Genomic DNA, 5,717 nt, shown 5'->3' with positions numbered 1-5,717 from the left:
TCTTTGGAATACTCCGCCGCTAATGGAGCTTCGCTCCCGCCCCACTGACACAATCTCCGAAGGACCTATAAATAACCAAAAGAATTCACTCAATGCTGAAATAAACACAAGGGACCAGACTGTATTGATGTAACTGAAACAAAGAATGTATTTGGGCTGTCAGTGCTCATCTTACAATCAGATTGCAGCAAAGTGCAGATGTCTGTGACATACTGACTTAGCGTACCATGGAGAAACAGCAGTCAGCCACTGTGGGACCTGGACTTGCAACTGGGAAAAAAAAAAAAAAAAAAAAAAGTCAAGTATGTATTCCATAGTAGTTCCCAACAATTTTAATACTGCCTTCTAACCCATTTTTTTTCTGAAAACTGCAAGCAACATTTAATTGTCATGGTATTTTTCTTCTCTTACTCTTGGATTCATCCACTCTGAAGATCATGTAGCTAAACTATCATCAGCATGATTTTCAACATTTTGGCCAGCTGTCTAATCAGTCTCCCCAATACTGCTTGTGTCATCATTTTTATAAAGAAGATCCAAAGAAGGAATGGCTGTTTTCCCAGCAGTGAAGCACCCCTGAACAAAATAAAAAAATGCTTCACATTCCCTCTGTTCAAACAATGCCTGCAGCCACAGAGTGGGTGACATTACTGAGAACAACGACATCTATTCAAATTTGTAAAGCAAGCATTTGATAGACATGCTTCCTCTGACACAATAACTTCACTGAATGAGCTGTTAGCTTATCTAGCTTCTACGCTTTGAAGTATACAGTTTGAAAAAGTCAAGCACATACCAGTAGTCCTAGATTCGAGTTTATTAGCTCAAGAAATGTTTTCAACTTCACACTGAAAATAAGAAAAAATGTGACAGCTTATTTTCTTTGCTTCGCTTTTGCTGATTGAAACAAGTGACAGTGAGCATTAATTTACCATACAGTTGTGAGGAGATATGCAAAAAGCTATGAATTTCTAAGAAGCCTCCTTTCTTTTATATTCCATGTTACATAATTTTATCCTTTGTGGAATTCACATTTGACATCCCACTCCCACAATACTTCATCCTATGGAAGATGTCACCTAACATGGATACATCATGTGCATCTGTTAAACAGATCAGTATGCATGGTACTTACCACTCTATATTTTGGCCTGCAGCTGATGTTGATGACAGTAGAAATTATTTTATCAAGTAAATTGGTCATTCAGATATTGCTGGTTATCAAAGTTTTCTGGTTGGTCGGGACAACTCACAAAAATAAGTAATTAAACAGTAAACTTCTTACCGAAAAAAAGTGTCTAAATAAGCCAGAAGCTACATCTTACATTAAGGGGAGAAAAGAGGGAAAGAACCAAGGAAACAGATCTCAACTGAACAAGATCGATCCTGCTTTGAGAAGGAAGATGCTTTCATCTGTAGTCCTCATTGCAACTACAGAAACATCCTTATTATAATATATAACTAATCTCACAAAAAGAATCCTTATTATAGGCTTCAGTAACAGTCCCAAATCATACTTATTTTGTTTGTATAAACTTAAAATAGTTTGCATTGCTTGCTACTTTTTGAACTTCATGAATCTTGATGTTTTAATAAAGCTATAGTCTAATTCCTTACAAGATTTCAATACTTTTTTTGAAAAGCTGGGACTGCCAACACCACAAAAGTATTTACACTAAAAGGGAGATATGACGTCTTTCAAGATCATTAGAAGCATTAAAAAGGATTTATAAACATAACAAACAAGTTTACAAACCATACACCAAATGTTGCTGTTGAATGTGCAGAGATTCAAAGCCAAATTTCCTTAACTTCACACAGAAACTCCACATACAAAGGATACAAAGAGAAATAAAAAGATACGTAATGTCCTGTTAAACATTTCTTGAAGTAGCTCTTAGGAGTTCTTCAAAAATCTCCTCATCTCTAATCAGATATGATATATTAACTTTTAATGTTTTGAAACATTCAATCCAAAATAGTTGTTGCTATATTGTGATATAGACACTGTTTTGAAATCTGCAGAGTTCAGTAATACAGTCTCATATTTAATATGCAATAATTTCAGCTGATTTTGACTGTCCATTAATTGGGCTAGGAAAAGAGGATACTTGCTGTATATTACTAAGATGCTGGAGCTAACATTCTTATTTCATGATAGAAGTATAGCTGTATCAGTGATTTCAGGAGGTTAAGACAGACATTCTCAAGTCTGTGTCAGACAAACTTTTGAAATGATCTACATTATTTCATGTAATGATACGGATTTCCAAGGATTTGTTGGGGTTTGTCGTTATTTTTTGTATGCAGAACAGGCCACTTGCCAATTTACCAAATTTTGTTTTGTGATTATTTTAAAGAATTCTGATTATTCTGTCTTCTAGGTATATGAGAATGTGTGTGTGTACTAGGCAACTTCCAGCTGTATAGTATTATCCCAGTAATAAAAGTGAGTTATTGAGCCAATTAGCAGTCTACTGAGGTTTACTGTAAAGTTTTCATTGACAGCAAGTGGTTTTCTGCAGCTAAAAATCCTTTATGGAAGGAAAGGAAAATTAGTCCCATAGCAGAATAAAAAAATAAAATAAATAAATAAAAAAAAAAAAACATTTTTTACAGTATGACAAAAGCTGCAGACTTCAGTAAGGCCAGTTTCTAGGAGGAACACAGGCGATACCAATCTTCCCTACATTTACTCAGATCTTTCAAACATCACAAGAAGAGCTTATGTAGTTTCATTAAATGGATGGAAAAGAAATGGCTTTAGGCAACTAAACAGGCAGGTCATTAAAATTTAAACAGTTTTAATATCTGTATCAGAAATACACAAAAGTGATAGTTTTAAATATCAGTGTTATTTTTCTTGAGTACATTACAGAGAGCTTTCAGCATGCCTGCAGATATGTAAGTAATCATTACCCACATGCAAAAGGTCAAGAACCATCTCAGCTGCGCAGGTTTATGTGATCCAAAGGGTTTGTTAACTATTCAACAGTCGATGATGTTGTTAGAGTGCATCTTATCAAGTGAGTCAGTTAAGCAGGAAATCAAGAATGTTTCAACTTAAACAATCCCTCAGCAACGGTTCAGAAGTCCTGTTTAATGAATTTGTAAACTGTACTATAAAGGAAAATCTGACTGCTCATTTTCCTTGTTTATGTCTTCTTTAGGAAACATCTGCTAGCCATTCTGCTGCTTCTCCTTTTTTTCCCCTCCTCTTCCCCCCCCCCCCCCACTATATTTACTCACATTGCTATTGATTCAAGGATTGAAGGCTTAGGTAATCCCCCCCCCTTTTTTTTTTTTAAAAAAAAAAAGGCATTTCTGAGTTTTCTTGAGGTCACCTAAGGAATGAAGAAACTACCAGCTGTTTGTTGGAGTGTAAAGGGGGAGGCGATTTTTCCCCATGGGGCAGAACTGTGAACTGTTTATATGGCTGGAACAGAACACAGCTTTTTTTTTTTTTTTTTTTTTTAATGTTTTGCTTCTCTTGCAACTGTGCTACCACACATATACAATCCCTATTAGACTGTCTTAAAATGCATTTTGAAAGATCCACACAAACCTGACTGCTACAAACCTGACATTTTATTAACAAGATTTGTATTTTTGAGCTGTGTAGCCCCAACTTCAGGAATTTAAAAGGTCACTGCAGGCACCAAATAAGGCTTCAAACTTTTAAGACCTGCTGTGAAGGACAGCTGGCGTGGCATGCAGAACTCTGCCATGGGGTGATAAAAGAATGAAGTGAATATTTTAGCAGTGAGCTGTCACTAATTAACACAAAATTTATTTACTTGAAAGATAAATATATTTGGAAATGGTAAATGCTCCAGAAAGAATGTTTGGCCGTCAACTGTGCAAGTGTTAGTTAAGTAGGAAACGCACAGAACGTGCCTTGGCCAGCATCTGAAGCATCAAGGCTGAATATCTCCAGACTCGGAGATGTGTGGCTGTTAACCTGGATACTGATTTCCCACTGATTGCAGAAAATCTGCTGGCTACAGTGGAATGACCCCTGATTTACACTCTTAAAATGAGAGTAGAACAGCATTTTCTGAGCACAACATCTAACACTTCAAAACTTTCCTAGACCTCCACAGCCCTGTGACAACTGACCTCCAGGTGCTGTGGGACGTCAGCATTTTGAATCGGCAATACGTAGGATTTTAAGCCAGTGGATCACAAACAAGAATTAGAAAAGGTGCTTCTCCTGCATTTGGCTTCTTTTAATGGGAATGACAGAACTGACAGCACTGCTTTGTATCCTGGGAGGGGCAGAAGTGTGAGGGCTCTGAAGAGGGGGGTGTAAAAAAAAGTTCAGAATGAACTTTCTCCTCCATGGATATTTTATGCTTTTTCCTTGCCCATTTAAAAGTTTTAATACACCCAAAATTCTGACTTCTGCCAGTTTTTTTTTTTTTTTTTTTCTCATACGAATGTAAAAGAGAGCAGAGCCAAAGCTTTATCTGCTAATACAGAGTAATCATATGAGGTTTATCCTGCCCACTCACACGACACGTGAAACAAGCCTAGTGAAAAATTTAAGGCCATAGAGAGTCCTGCACAGATATGCTAACAAGAACTGGAGCAGGGAGGATAAAAATATCAACAATTAATCATTGTAATTTGAAAATGCTTCAAGAATGACCTTAAAGGCTTCAAATGAGACAATACAGATTTTCTCTTGAAAGAGGTTCCAGATGACCATGATGCCCCTACATGAAGTCAAAAATGTTTCCTTGGGCATTAAATATATTTGATCCCTGTGGCAACACCGATACAGGTCATTATGGACTACTTCAAGGAAGACCACATCCCATGCTAGCAAATCTCAAGCCATCTTGGCTATGTATGACCACAGAGAACTTCATGTGAGGCTACTGCACCAAACCATATTCTCCAAAATACATTCAATTTAATACTAATAGGCATTGTTACTTTGCAGCGGCCACATGTGTGATCTCAACAATAAATACCTTTGAGAACTGGTATCCCGGGATATGCATGTATGGCACCAAATCCACTCAGGTTACTCAGTAAGAAGTTAAATTCGTGGACAAGTGGACCACGCAGCGAGAAGCTGTCTGCCAACGTACATCATTCGCACCTGCAGGTTACCAAAGCTTTGTGGACAATGGAAGACAATCATTTTAAATTGCCTTGCTGTGCTGTCTAGCCAGAGGAACTGGAAAGCACATATACAGGATCTTTCGATGGCATTTGAGCCAGTGAAAGAGATGTGCTTATTAAGGTGCTGACTGAATGGATTGCACCACGTTAACTGAGAATTCATTTGCTTTTGCCAGATGTTAAATAGTTATTAACCTCATCTCAGCATGACATAATTTATTTTTAATATATCATTTTTTCTTCAGAGTTACAATCTTACACAATCAAGCCAAAGCAAAGAAACAGATCTGAGCCATTCCAGAGGGCATCCTGCTTTGTTCCCAGGTGACACTATATATAGGAAATGTATATATCTGCAAGTTTACCTATACGGTTACTTCAGTTCTTTGTGTCACAGGATTCAACTGAAACCCACTCTGTGCAAAACCACTGCAAGGGGCAGTGGATCTGAAACACTGTAGCAGTACCTCAGATCCTCTACAACTCTGGGACCCCTCCATCTGCAGCACAATATAGGGAAGCTTTTGGATGCTTAGATGTTATTGAACAGAGAAAACCCAGTGGAAGGTTGCAGTGTTCTTGCA

The sequence above is a fragment of the Rhea pennata genome, chromosome 2 (genome assembly GCF_028389875.1).
Source record: "Rhea pennata isolate bPtePen1 chromosome 2, bPtePen1.pri, whole genome shotgun sequence".
In the NCBI taxonomy this organism is placed as follows: Eukaryota; Metazoa; Chordata; class Aves; order Rheiformes; family Rheidae; genus Rhea; species Rhea pennata.
This window is presented reverse-complemented; position numbering follows the sequence as displayed.